The sequence below is a fragment of the Dromiciops gliroides genome, chromosome 2 (genome assembly GCF_019393635.1).
Source record: "Dromiciops gliroides isolate mDroGli1 chromosome 2, mDroGli1.pri, whole genome shotgun sequence".
Classification (NCBI taxonomy): Eukaryota; Metazoa; Chordata; class Mammalia; order Microbiotheria; family Microbiotheriidae; genus Dromiciops; species Dromiciops gliroides.
Genome location: NC_057862.1, coordinates 620,753,820 through 620,769,387, shown reverse-complemented (window position 1 = coordinate 620,769,387; position 15,568 = coordinate 620,753,820). Strand labels below are relative to the sequence as shown.

General features: G+C 37.5%; 1 protein-coding gene across 1 annotated transcript in view; it reads left to right on the top strand.

The window, feature by feature from the left end:
• The window catches only part of WWOX (WW domain containing oxidoreductase), a 1,201,502-nt gene that overhangs the window by 273,798 nt on the left and 912,136 nt on the right, over window positions 1-15,568 (top strand). The gene's annotated exons all lie outside the window — the stretch shown is intronic.

Sequence of the window (15,568 nt, the reverse complement as noted above, 5' to 3'; positions counted from 1 at the left end):
ACTCAGCTGCCCCCCTCTCTGCCCCTCACCATCTATTAGTAAGTCAGTCAGTCAGTCAGCAAACTTTTATTAAGAGCTTACTGAGGGATTATATACTAAGTGCTAGGCATATAGAAAAAGATAAAAAGACAGTCCCTACTCTTAAGGAGTTTATTATCTAATGGGAGAGACAACAATCAAACACAGTTGTCAAAAAAAGCTATATACAAGATAAATAGGAAGTAATTAAAGAGGGAAGGCATTAGAATTAAAAGGGTTTGGGAAAGAAGAGGAGATTCTAGTTGAGACTTAAAGGAAGCCAGGGAAGCTAGTAGGTGACAATGAGACAAGAAAGCATTTTAGGCATTGGGGATAGTCAGAAAAAGTGCTCAGAGCTGAGGAATGGAGATCTATCCAGAAATCACTTCCATTTGGGTTTGCCCTTGGATGTGCTCCCTGACAGGGGCACATTTTCTGAGAACATTCATCTTCCTGTTTTATGTCTTGTTTGATATTACTGAGATCACTCAACAAAGTTATCTTTGGGGACAGCTAGGTGGCGCCATGGATAAAGCACTAGCCTTGGATTCAGGAGGACCTGAGTTCAAATCCAGCCTCAGACACTGGACACTTACTAGCTGTGTGACCCTGGGCAAGTCACTTAACCCTCATTGCCCTGCCCCCCCCCAAAAAAAAAGGTGTGTGTGTGTGTGTGTGTGTGTGTGTGTGTGTGTGTGTTCTATGACCCTAATTTGCCAAGAGAGATACCTAGTTTGAGAAGAGCTTTTAAAATTACTTTTAATCAACTAAACTTAATACTATTTTATAGTAAAGGTTGGTAAACACTGTTACATTTCACATTCACTGTATCTTTAAGTAATTTGTATGACTGTTAAGATGAGGTCTGAAGGACGGCTGGGTAGTACAGTGGATAGAGCACCAGCCCTGGTGTCAGGAGGACCTGATTTCAAATCCTACCTCAGACACTTACTACTATGCAAGTCCCTTAACCCCAATAGCCTTAAAAAATGTGGTTTGAATATTGTCATTTGTGAAAGCGTCTTTTCTTCTCATAGTTTTATCAAGCTTGCCGTGGATGAGTATAGATTCTCCTCAGAAAGGTATTGTACAATGAGAAATTAGGCATATAATTTGGTAGTTATTGATATCCTTCTGATTACCTTTTTGAGTAGTGATAATATTCATAATTGTTTCCTTTTTCACTTTCACCTGGCACCCCTAACTCAGCTTAAACCCCATCTTCTTCGGTTGACATTCCTGGTCTTCATCACTGCTAGCACCTTTCCTCTGAGATTATAAACTTCCATGTTCACTATACATATATATTTTTTGGGGGCGGGGGCAATCAGGTTAAGTGACTTGCCCAGGGTCACACAGCTAGTAAGTGTTAAGTGTCTGAGGCTGGTTTTGAACGCAGGTCCTCCTGAATCCAGGGCCGGTGCTTTATCCACTGTACCACCTAGCTGCCCCCTATATATTTGTATATGTACAATTGTTTGTTGTCTTCATTCGTCAGAATGTAAGCGTTGTGATGACAAGAGACCACAGTTTTGCCTTTCTTTCTACCTCTAACATTTAGCAAAGTGATTGGTATGGAGTGAGTGCTTAATAAATGCTTGTTGACTGACTTATAGTTCATTTTTCCATATTTGATATATCTTGTGAATTGATCCTTCAGTGGCCTCAAAATTTTGTCATTTTCTTTATGGAATGCCTTTCCAAATAGTTACAGTCACTCTGATTAATATTATCTTTCTCCTTTTATTTCTTTTAGTGAAATTTATAATTTCTCATTAAACACACTGGGTACTTTGATATTAGATTCCAAGTATGAAGATTCCACTGTCAATGATGAAGAAAGAAAGTTAGTTATATTTTAAATTTTTTCCCCATATTTTTTCTTGCTATTGCTCCCTCCAGGGTCACCATAAATTTCTTAATTTTAAAATCCAATGGTCTTTTCTTAGTCTTCATCTTTCCTGACATCTCTGTAGTGTTTGATATTGTTGACCATCCCCTCTTCCTGTGTGTTTTCTGTTCCCTTGTTTTTTGTGACACTGGCTTTCTTTTTGTTTTTTTCCAAAATCTGTAAGCAAGCACTTTTTCTTGGTATCTTATGTACAACCTTAATCAACTTCTTACCTCACAATATATCTACTTTCAGGTTTTTTTCTTAAGGTCCTCTTTTCTTTCTCTCTTGGAAATCACGTCATTTCTCTCACATTCGTTCACTTCTCTTTTCTATGTCAATGACTGATCTCTAGTTCTAGGTGCAGCAGCCTGCTGGATGACTCTACCTGGGTATCCCATAGGCATTCCAAGCTCAAATGGAACTCATTATTTTTCTTTCTAAATCAATTTCTCCTAAATATATACCCACACAATTCCTTCAAGTATGTCTCTGTATATACACATACATGTATTATGTTTGTATGCATATGTTATCTTCCCCCTAGTAAGGGGCAAGGATTATTTCCATTTTGTCTTGGTGTCCCCAGTGACTAGTATAGTGATTGACTCATAGTAGGTGTTATAGGAATGCTTATTTAAAATTGGAGTATATTTTACCACATTAAAATGAGTATTATTTTTCTTTATCAGCAATATGTTATATAGCTAGAGAAGGCCACTACGTATGTTGGAAAGTGCATACTACTAGTTAAGATACCCGAAATTAAGATTATGTTTCTCCTTCAGGATAAGCAAGGAAAAATCAGCTACTTTAGACAGTTCTTATCTAACAGTTTTTCATCCTTACAATATTCTTTTGAACACTCTCCTTCTTGTTACTGTCCATTCTAAAATGTTGAGCCCACAACTGAACATAATACTCCATCTGGAGATAACTAAAATCTAGTTTGAAATGATCATACTCTAGGAAAAAGATAGCAAATAGTAGGAGTCCAATTTTACTCGAGGGATATAAGTCAAGAAATTAAATTTTCAATTACAAGCACAGACTCTTTGGAATGAGAGATGCAAACCAAAATTCTAGAGTGAATGTTTCTACCCTCATGAGTCCCCAGACAGGGTTTGATGAAAAATTTCCCACCACAGCACTAGATCACAAGGAAACCAGCTCTGAGCATTTGTTAGACAGATAAAAGTCTAGGATGCCCGAATGCCTGAAGCCTCTGAAAGTTTGAAAGATTAAATCTGAAAAGCTTTACTTAACGGACTTTAGGATTAATGACCCAGATTAATTAGAAGAACAAGTCAAGTCAACAAGCATTTTTTAAGTGCTTCCTATTTGCCAGGCACTGTGCTAAGCGCTGGAAATGCTGTTCTGAGCAGAAAGCGCCTTGCCCTTCAGGAGCTTAGTTCTAACTGGGGAAGACAACACAGAAAAGGGAGCTAAACAGGGTGGGGAGGGTGGCAGGGCTGAAGGGATTTGCATGGGGGCATGAGTAGAGCCTGAAAAGGAGGTGTGTGTGTGAGTGTGTGTGTGTGTGTGTGTGTGTGTGTGTGTGTGTGTGTGTGTGTTCTCCCTTAATGGAGGTTCTAAGAGGAAGCCTCTGGTTAGAGATAGGGCTTGCTTAGCTAGAATGTAGGGTCAACATGAGAAGTGTAGGGCTCAAGTGAACTTCTAGGGTGGAAAGGCTTCTGAGTCATGGCAACAAAAGTTCTAGAAAGACAGAAGCAGAGCCTGGAGTGGAAGGAACAAATTTGGAGTGAGGGTTAAGTTTTGGTATGGCCATGAGAAGACCAATTAAGAGATCTGAGTGACAGTGATGATCCACCAAAATTTATGTAGCAGAGAAGCTTTAAAGATATTGACTTAGAGTAATTTTAAATGTTTTTCTGTTATGTTTTACATCATGACAGAGCTAGAACTTTTACTAGAGACCAACTTCTTTTAAGATTAAATTAAATTTTATTTTTAATAGCTGAAGAAGTCACACCTAGGATAAATGCTCTGCTTGGGGGGTCACGCAGCTAGCGAAATCTCTGAGACAGGATTAGCTTGCAGGTTTTACTGATTCCAAGTTCCATATTCTATTCTCAAGTCCATGTTGTCCAGAATACAGTTGAATTTTGGCCTCTGTAAATGAAACCTCAGATTGCATTAGCTATTCTGACTGTCATTACCTCCTATCATTCTTGTTGAGTCTGTAGTCTCTCATTGATTCTACTTCCACATCATCTTTTATGCCTGTCCCTTCTCTGCACTCACCCAGGCACCACCCTGGTTTAAAACTTCAGCCTGGTCTCACTACCTCCAGGGTCTTCCATCTACATTCTGTCCTTCACATAATTGCCAAAATTATACTCTTAAAGCAGAGGTCTGATCATCCTACTTCTTAGTTTAAGAAGCCTAAGTGACTTCTTGTTGTCTTTAGGATCAAATGCAAACTCCTTTGTCATTTAATGTTCTTCACAATCTGACGTCATTATCATCTTCACCACTAACATTTATATAGCACTTTAAGGTTTGCAAAGCACTTTACAAATATCTCAGTTTATCCATGGGACAACCTGGCGAGGTCAGTGCTATTATTATTCTTATTTTACAGAGGAAGAAACTGAGTCAGAGTCACATAGCTACTATGTGTCTGAGGCAGGCTTTGAATTCAGATTTTCCAGATTCAAAATTCAGTACTCCCTTCACTGTGCCACCTAGCTACTCTAGCCTATCTTTTCAGACTTTTTTCACATTACTTCCTTTGTCCCCTGTTTTCTAGCCAAATTGACCTACTTGCCCTGAACAATTTGTATTGCCCTCCATGCATTTGCACAGTCTATCTCACTTCCTTCCTCATCTCTTCTTTTTTAAAATACCTACATTCTTTCAAGTCTTAACTCAGATTCCATCTTAGGTGGATTCTTTTGTCATACCCTAGTTATTAGTGTCCTTACATTGACTGTGTATATGTTTTCCATATATTTTTATTGACATATCTGTTTACATGCTGTTTCCCTTAACAGACTATAAGATCCTTGAGGGCAAGGACTGTTTCATTTTTTGTCACATTATTATTTGGCATAATATTTTACAAATTAGTATGTCTTTATATTTCTAGTACCTGGGACAGTGTCTTTATTTAGAATGTAATGAATGCCTCTTAAACAAATGAGTGGATATAACCTATTTTTCTCGTCTAATAAGATGCGTATTTTGACCATGTCATCCAACATGTCAGCTATACCATCTAGCTTTGTGCCATCTGAATATTGGGAAAACATACCATTTATACTTCTTAGAAGTTGCTGATGATAATAAAATTACACAGGTACAAAGACAGATCCTTGGGGTGCTACACTTAATAGTCACCATTATTATTACTCTTTGGTCCTATTATCTAGCCCATTCTGAATCCACCCAAATGTTACTTTAATATACCACAGTGGTGTCAAGCTTAAATAAAAAGAAATTCTTGCAGGCACATATTGAATTAGAAAGTCACAAATTAACATTGTCTATATTGTATTTTTATTAATTTTGTTAAATATTTCTCAATCACCTCTTAATATTGACACCCCTCCCCCCCCATCCTCTACAAATACTTTTCCCTTCCTCTCTTGTACTTGGGAAGTTTTTTTTTCCAGCTGGCAAGTAGGCTATGAGTTTGATACCGTTGGTTTTTCACATATCACTCCACCTTTCTATAAAGTTCCCATTAAACAGGTAGTTGGCCCAGCAGATAGACCGGGAGTTGGGAAGACCTGAATTCAAATCTGGCCTCAGGCATTTGCTAGCTGGTGAGCATAGGTAAGTGACTTAACTCCTTTTACCTCAGTTTCCCCATCTGTAAAATGGGGCTAATAATAGTACCTACCTTCCATTCCTAGGGTTGTTATGAGGATCAAATGAGATAATATTTGTAAAGTCCTTCCCACAATGAGTAACACATAACAGTTGCTAAATAAATGTTTCCTGTCATTATTATTGTTATTTTAATTGAGAATCAAATGCTTTGCCAAAATACTGGGAGATTATATCTACAGCATTCCTCTGATTTACCCTTGTAGTTACCTGTTAAAAAGTCATGTCAAGGGGCAGCTAGGTGGCACAGTGGATAGAACACCGGCCCTGAAGTCAGGAGTACCTGAGTTCAAATCCGGCCTCAGACACTTAACACTTACTAGCTGTGTGACCCTGGGCAAGTCACTTAACCCCAATTGCCTCACTTAAAAAAAAAAAAGTCATATCTATCATGACCTACTTTTCATGAAATCATTATGTCTTAGTATTCATCCTTGCCCTTGTCTAACGCTGCTTCCCAATCCTTCGATTCTATGATCCGAGGTCTTCATCCTGATGAGGACCAAGTTCTTCAATTTTGTTCAATCCTAGATGTCTATGTTAATGTAATATATAATAATATTTGTTTCATTTTTAACTTAAGTAAAATTATTCGTAGGACATAAGAAGAACCTAAATTTAGAAGTGGGGGGGAGTGTGCAATGGATAGAACTTTGGGTGATCGTGTCTTATGGTAGCAATTGGAACAGGAAGTAAGTTGGGGTTAGATCCATTAGCTTATCTTCAGAATGACTTGTGGTTTACAGGTCATCTGGCTTACACCAGTTTGGATCCATTCTGTGTTGTTAGCTTTATTATTAATATATTCCAAAACCAAACTTTTCTCTGCCCCCATTTCCCTCCATTAGAGACGCTAGTCTTTCTGCTGGTCCTCACACATGCTATACCATCCCCCAACGTTGTGCTCTTTCACTTGCCAGCCCTCATGTATACATCTTCCTCCTTGTCTCTACTACTTGCCTTCAGGTCTCACCTAAAATCTACAATAAGCTTTTCCCAATCCTCATTAGTGATTTCCCTCTGAGATTTTTAGTTATCTTGCATGTGTCTTGCTTGCATGTAGTTGATTACATGTTGCTTTCCCTGTGGGTAAAGTCCTAGAGAGCAAGGACTTTTTTTGATCCTTTCTTTGTGTTTCCAAAACTTAGCACAGTGCCTGGCATATAGGAGACGCTTATTAATAAATTCTTGATGATTTACTGATTATTCTAACTCATAGCTAGCATGGACTATTTGCCATCTTCTGGACCAGGAGTTCTCATAGTTTTTGGTCTCTGGACCTTTTACAGTCCTAAAATTACTGAGGGCTCCTCAGAGAGCTTTTATTTATGTGATTGTATCCCTTGACACTTTGGATATTAAAAATTGAAATATCTTAGCATTATTGGGAAAATAGTTCTGACCTTTTAGATCCTCTGAAAAGGTCTTGGGGATTTCCAGGGGTCCCCGGACCATAGTTTAAGAACCATTGCTTTACCTTTTCCCACTTGCCTTTTTTCATTCTCTTCCTATGTCTAGAATAGCTTTTGTCTTTTGCCTCTTCTTGTTAGCCATTAGGGCAGAGTAGGTAGTGTCTGCCTTGGTTAGGAGACCTGTGTTCAATAACCAGCTTGTTCACTTTGTTCATGGGTAAGTAAATTAACCTTTGAGAGCTGCAGTTGCCTCATTTTTAAAATAGGGAGATTAAAATGTATACCATCTTTCTTATAGAATTATTGGAAAGAAAATATTTCATAAACCTTAAAGTGCCATAGGCATGTGAGTCTGTAACATTCTCCCCTCCCCCAAGGCCCAATGGAATTGGCAACATCAGACACTGAGAAGGCCCAAATTTCTGACAACACAAAGGGATGGTAATCTTATTTTAGAGATTTGTGTAAAGTTTTCTGGCATAGGTCATAGGAGTTAGAGCTTGAGGAGACTTTAAATGTCATCTAGCACAACCCTTCCTCCCACCTTTGCCCTCTGTGGCACTCATTTTCAATTCTTCAGTGACCCTTGTGTTCCATTTCTCACAACAATTTGACAACATTGGTAGAGTATTGGTATTAAAATATTTCTCCTTATATTTGGGAGAAATGTAAAGTTTTAAAGGGAGATTTATACTTTTCTAAAGTCAGTCCAACTGAATAACCTCTTTCTTTTTATTTCTGGACCCAACTTATTGTCTATTTATACCATCTTAGGGTTAGGGCAGTGTATCTTGTTCTGAAAAAATGTTATTTAAAAAAATATTTTCCCATCACTTCTTATCTAATCCTTTCTTTATTCCAGGAGGTCTATAGTAGAATCTAATAACAATATCATTTCTGTTCTCCCTTTGTTTCTCCTTAGCCAAATTATTTCTATCATTTATCCCACTCTTTAAAAATTTTTTTCACAAGTATCTGTGTGTATTTACATATACATACTTCTTATCTTTCTCATATATTTATATATGTATTTGTCAAAGTCAGTATAGTATGTATGGATATACATACATATAGAGAAAGATAGAAAGGTAAGAGATAGAGAGTGACTGAGGGAGAGAGGAGAAAGACAGATACGTGTATGTGTATACGTACAGACACACATATGGGGGGAAGCGGGGGAGGAAAGAGAATGAGAATATATTATTTGTGTCATTTACTGACTGTGTTACCTTGGTCTGGTCTTGTGATTTAACATATGTTTCTGTTTCTTTATATATAAATGAGGGTTTAGACTAATTTTTCTCTGAGGGCCCTTTTATCTCTCAGTCTATAATCCAGTGCAGTAGTGAAAGTAGAGTTGCAGTTTTCATTTTACTCATTTTGTCTGCCAAGAAGCACCATCTTTGGAACAGAAAGGACAGAACAGATGGCTGACCAAAGCATATGAGTATCATGTTGTTGTTTTAGTTATGTTTGACTCTTTGTGACTCCATTTGTTGTTGTTGGTGGTGGTGGTATGGGGTGTGTGTGTGTGTGTGTGTGTTTTGGTAAAGATACTGGAACGAGTTGCCATTTCCTTCTCCAGCTCATTTTACAGGAGAGGAACTGAGGTAAACAGGATTAAGTGACTTGCTCAGGGTCACACAGCTAGTAAGTGTCTGAGGCTGGATCTGAACCATGGGGGTTAATCTTCCTAATTCCAAGTCCAACATGCCATCTAGCAAGGGGTATAGTGGGAGAACACAAAGCTATCTTTGATGAGTTCAAATAACTAGACTCTGATGACTATTTCCATGCTAGAGTCTCTTAAGTTTTAGCATCAACCAGTCTGAATATCCTTAGGGTTTTTCAAACTCGATAAGCCCAGAAAATAATTATTACCCTTCTCTACCCAAACCTACTTTTTTTTTTTTTTTGTGAGGCAATTGGGGTTAAGTGACTTGCCCAGGGTCACACAGCTAGTTAGTGTTAAGTGTTGAGGTCAGATTTGAACTCAGGTCCTCCTGACTCCAGGGCTGGTGCTCTATCCACTGCGCCACCTAGCTGCCCCCAAACCTACTTTTTATCCAGTGTTTTATAAAGCAAAGAACACTGGCTCTGTAGTCAGTGAACCTAGGTTCAAATCTTACCTCAGAGTGCTCCAGGCTCTGGTTCCCATTGCTCTGATGCTTTGTCCTGGGTTCTGTTGGCTTTAGACCTTGTTACCATGGCCTGTGTTGGCTTTGGCCTCTCTCCAGGCACTTTTGTCACAGATACAGTATGGAACCAGGTTCCCTGCCATATAGATCAGGCTAGCTTTTTTTCCCCTCCTACCCTATATGTCAATGGAGCAGTGTCCGATAATTGATTAGTATAGGGGATTAAGTTTTAGCAGCTAGTATGGATTCATGGTCACCGAAGTATATAGAAGAGGCCAGCCAAGGAGTTAGAAATCTCAGTGCTTTGTAAGTTATCACCTCCTGCCCTGTCACCAGACATGTTTCTGTACGGAGATGAGGGGAATCACATCTACTTGAACCAATGCTGCATCTTTGCCAAATATATTTTTCAAGCTAAGACCAAATCAACCTCCACTCATTAACTATTAGATGATTCCAATCCTGAACTTGAAGTATCAGAGCAATTTGTCTTCTTGTGCATTCCTGGAATAGGTGGAGGAAAGTACCAATGCTCTTCTTAAGCCATCTTGATTACTACTCTTGAAGATCTTTCCTGAGGCGTTTATGTCTCCTCCAAGACCACTGTCACATTAAATAAAATCTCTACCTCATATTGCTTTGGTTTTTTTATTATTTATTAGTGTGTGTGTGTGTGTGTGTGTGTGTGTGTGTGTGTGTGTGTGTGTGTGTGTGTGTGTGTGTGGCAGTGAGGGTTAAGTAACTTGCCCAAGGTCACACAGCTAGTAAGTGTCAAGTGCCTGAGACCGAATTTGAACTCAGGTTCTCCTGAATCCAGGGCCGGTACTTTATCCACTGCGCTACCTAGCTGCCCCCCTGATATTGCTTTGTAAGAGAAGCTCTTTGTAAATTTTGAAGTATTATAAAATTTGTATTAACAGTGTTAATGGTAATAATAAAAACCATCTTTCTGGCCGTATTATAGCTATGGATCATGGATCATCATCATCTCAGAATGATTGGAAATATAGTTAACCGCAAGGATGAACAATATATTGTCAGTGTAAGTAGTTCACAACTTGTCAAAAATAATGGATTATGTTTGATTGGTAGTATAATGGAGAATTATCACAAGTGTATGTGATCAGAAGTGGACGTGGTTTAATCATGTGGCAAGAGGAAAACATAACACATGGAAAGCTTCAGGTCCACATTGGAATATTCAAGATTGGCCTCTAGCCCTAGGCAGAAGATTCATTGAAATTTTACAGGAATTACACTGGAGAAGCAGCATAGGTAGGGATGCTAATCTATACTAGTGGAGGGAGTCACCATGTGAGTTAGACCATGGGTTCATCAAAAGTATAAGGAATACTTTTATAATGACAGTTAATAATGTTGTTGATAATGAGTTACAGAGACATTTGTGCAAGAATGATAATATGTTCTTATTTATTCCTTTATGATTTCACTTATTTACCAATCATAATGTGAGGCTTTAAGTTCTATCTTAAGCATCTTGTATCTGATGACAGATGTGGTTAAAACACCTCTTTTATATGTCTATAAATATTAGTAGATTTATTTTGAAGCAATGTTTCATTATTACTATAGTATGATTAAATATCAAGAATATTGCTTTCCCAATTGTTCTATTGCAGTATTTAATGAGTGTAATTAAATGGAAAAATTGCCTTTTAAAAAAAAAAAAACTGATGATAGTCCATTAGTGTCTGTGTCTTTTCAGAAAAGCAAAGAAGTGAATTATTAGAATGACGAATGAGTCAAAGTTACTCTAGTGATGGAGAGGTATGATTTCCCTCCACATAATCTTCAATTAGTGATCTCTGGGAAAGGATGTTTTTTCCAAAGGGTAATAGAGAAGTAATGAGATCAGAAGGAGGTCAGAGCCGGCTTCTTCGTTTGGCAGTTTGATTAATTTATTTCCCCCTCTTGGAGATTGCTGGAAGGGGCTTTTGTCACCCTGTGTTTTTCATGGGACTCTAACCTGAGTGACTGTGGAAATCATTCCCTCCCACTGAAAGCACATGTGAGTTGACTTAGAATGAAAGCCTTGTGAGTTTCCATTTGATCTTTGATTGAGACCACACTCATTGCTGCATATGAAGACAATATTTTTCTGCCTCACCTTCCAGTAATTTTTAATAATCTCAATTGGCATCTAAATTTCTGATCAGAAAATGGTCATTAGAAACTTCATAAAGATGACAAGCTTAGATAACATTGACTTTGCTACTTACTGCTATGACATTAGAAATCACTTTGCTTCTCTGGCCTTCTGCTTTTTCATCTGTAAAATGAGAGGCTTGAACTAGATGAATGTCAAGGTCCAGGAGAAATGAGCCTATGAAGTATAGAATCTTAATAAAAAGGAAAAAGAGATACCTGAAGCAAGAATGTGGAGCGACATTCAAGCATCTGTCTTACTTTAGAAATTGGAGTTATGTGTCATACAAAGTATGCCATTATGGCATTTATGCTTTTCTTTATCTTCTAATTGCACCCTCTTATTTTTGAACTCAATATAATTAATTTGGAACAACTCCCAATGGCATGTTGTAATTGTTTGCCTCAATTAGTAGGTTAATGTATTTTATGTATCAATTTAAAAATAATAGTAGATGACATTCTAACTTTTTGTTGTTTATAAAACATTGTAATAAAATTTTTGTGGAGGAATTAGTAAAAGTATTATTTCTACTTCAATAAACATTTATTAAGTCCTTCCTGCATTTTAGTCCTTGTGCTAAGTGTTGGAAAGAAAGGGAAAAGACAGTAGTCTCAGTCAAATGGGGAAGACCACATGCAAAAACAATGTACAACTAAGCTATATGCATAATAAATTGGAGATAGCCAAAAGATGAAAGGCACTAGCATTAAGGAGGATCAATACATTTTTTTGCAGAAGGTGGGATTTTATCTGGGACTCAGAAGCTAAGGAAGCTGACTGAGATGAAAGGAGAGAGAATTTCAAGATATGGGAGCTAGCTAGTAAAAATGCCTGCAAAAAGTCTCATGGAAGGGAGATAATGTATCTAGTATCAAACTACTTGTATCACAGCTGGGATTTTAAATTGGGGTTTCTCACTCCAATTTTAGTGTTTACCATTTTGTTTTTACCATCACTTAGCACAGTATGTGGCATTATAGTAGACGTTTAATAAATGTTTACTAATTGATTGATTGATTATACCATGCTGAAATACTATTTTGAAATAAATAACTTTAGCAAAATTGCTATTGGGACTTTGATTAAGAAAGCGTATTCTTCTCATATTGGTGCTTCACAGATATCTCTGACTTCTGCAGGTGGATAATACCTCCACTAGAACAGTTTGATATACCTTCACACTGTAGTAGATGACTTGCTCTGGCCCAAAGTACCTTATATTCAAGTTGTTTGTTTCCTTATGATAAGCCTTTGAAAAACTGTAATGATCTGTGTTGGTCCTCAGGTCATAGTATAATACTTGCCTTGTATTCTAAATATTTCTAATTTGCTCCCCATGACCTGCTACTGTTTTATTTTCCTGGCTGAATCCTTTGAGAGTTTTCCCAAGACACTATCATTTCAGTGATGTATTCTACTGCTGTTGCTGCTGCTGCTGCTACTACTACTACTACTACTACTACTACTACTACTACTACTACTACTACTACTACTACTACTACCACCACCACCACCACCTCCACCATTGTTGCTGCTACTTCTGCTTCTATTACTACTGCTCCTACTCCTGCTGCTGTTGCTGCTACTAATATCTCCACCATTGCTGCTATTACTACTTTTACTTCCATTACTATTACTACCATTGCTACTATTATTACTCTTGCCACTGCTACTGCTACCACTAACACCCCCACTATTGCTGCTACTATTACTTTTATTACTGTTCATACTCTTACTGCTACTACTGTTGTTGTTGCTACTACCACTTCCATTGTTGCTACTTCTGGTACTTCTGTTTCTATTACTACGACTACTTCTGATGCCACTGCTACTACTATTGCTACCACCATCACCACTACAACTATTCCTATTATTACTATTACTGTTATTACTATTGCCACCACAACTGCCACTACTTCTACTACTGCTATTATTATTTCTACTACCATTACTTTTACTTCTGCTGGCTGTTGCTGTCGCTGCTACTATTACTACACTATGGCTGCTGCAGCTGCTGGTTCAACAGATAAAAATGGCAAAATGCTGAAACAGTTTTTAGTTTATAATTTGCTACTTCAGTGTGCCATCGGACCTGTGATTTATTTGGTGTGGGTATTGTCTCCAAGGGCACCAACTAAAATCCATTCATATGTTTTTATCCTCTGGTTCTTCCCCATGCATTGATATCAAATTCTCTATAGGGGGATCACCCAGCATGTTAGAATCTTTATTCTAGGTCTTCTTACATATTAAAAGATTTGAAAACTATAGCACTTTTGCTCTCCATGTATTTTGTCTCTCATATGAAAGCATGCTGAGATGATTTCCTTTTCTAATCAAACATCACCTGGATAATATGTTCTTGAGTAATATTCTTGGTTCTATATTGCCTACCATGGAAATAATAGTCTTCAAAATATAATTGAAAAGCATATGTTTAATGTGAAATTTCTTTCACTACTTTTTATTGCTTCTACTTCTGCATCTCAAGGGACTGATATTCATCATTATGACCAATTCATAATTATCTTTTGTTTCCTGGATACTATTCTAGGCCGTATACCCTTTAAGATTTTCAGTGCCCTCAACTCTTGAGCCTATGACATTTGTTTCTTTGAATGAATAAAAAAAATCTGTATTCTAGGATAATTTGATTTAGACTTAGAAATAATTTTAGAGACTATTTAGGCTAACCCTTTCATCTTAAAGGGAAAGAAATTGATGCCCAGGGAAGTTTAATGGCGTTTCTAATATCATACACTTAGATAGTAAAGTAATGCATGATGTTTGCAAAACCTGGTCCCCTTGACTCTAAATTCTGTTTACTCTATACTTATACAAAGTCAAGTCATCTAGCTTTTTTTTTTTTTTTTGGCAGAGCAATGAGGCTTAAGTGACTTGCCAGGGTCACACAGCTAATAAGTGTCAAGTGTCTGAGGTTGGATTTGAACTCAGGTCCTCCTGAATCCAAGGTCTGTGCTTTCTTTGTGTGTCTTCCTTTAATGGAGGCTCTGAGAGGTTTCCTCTTTTTTTATTTACCTAAGTAGTATTTCTTCTCTTCTCCTCTCCTCTCCTTCTCCCTCTCCCTCTCCCTCTTAGGTTTAATATAGGAATTTTCCTCTGATGAAAAGATTTCATTTAGATTCTTGCCCAAGATTCTAGAGCAAGCAAAAAAGAACATAGAGGGTCATCATCAGTAGGGCTTCTTGGATAATTGAAATTAGCCTGTGAAAAACAAAAAATCTAAACATTTATTTAAATAATAATAATAATAATAATAATGATAGTAATAATAAATAGCTAACAGTTATATAGCACTTACTATGTACCAGGCCTTATGTCAAGTGCTTTACAATTATTATCACATTTGATCCTCACAACCACCCTGGGAGGTAGGTGCTATTATTCCCATTTTTTTACATATGAGTAAACTGAGGCAAATAGTGATTTTTTTTTAAGTTACTTGCCCAAGGTCATACAGCTAATAAGTGTCTGAGATTGGCTTTAAACTTAGGTCTTCCTGATTCCAGGCCCAGCGCTCAATATGCTCAGTTACCAGCTCTTTCCATAGTGACTTATTGAAGTTAATCTATGAACTCACTTTAAAAAACAAAACTGTTTTCCTGGGATAAATCCATCTCACATTTTAACAACAATTTTTCTTTGAACAGGATTTTTCAGATTAGAACATTCTTTCATTAGTATTAGCAGCTGTGATACAGTATGCTGGACTTGGAGTAAAACGACCTGAGGTTGTAGACCCAGCTCTTCCATTTCTTGTCTGTGGGACAAAAATGGACAAATCACTTAACTTCCCTGAATTTGTTTCCTCATTTGTAAAATGAGGGGTTTGGATGGTAAAGCTTATTTGAGTTCTAAGTCTGTCATCACATTGCAGCTCTTAGGAATGTTATCCCAACTCACATTCTCACAAATGATCCTTGTGTCTTGAAACAAGGCCACTTCTCCCCTTCAAGGTTCTTGGGTACCCCTGAATGGGTAGGGTGATTCTCTATCATTAGCTAGAGCCTCCACTGGTGTGTTTACTTCCAGTATCATCAGTTGAGTCAGACAGTCTTAAATC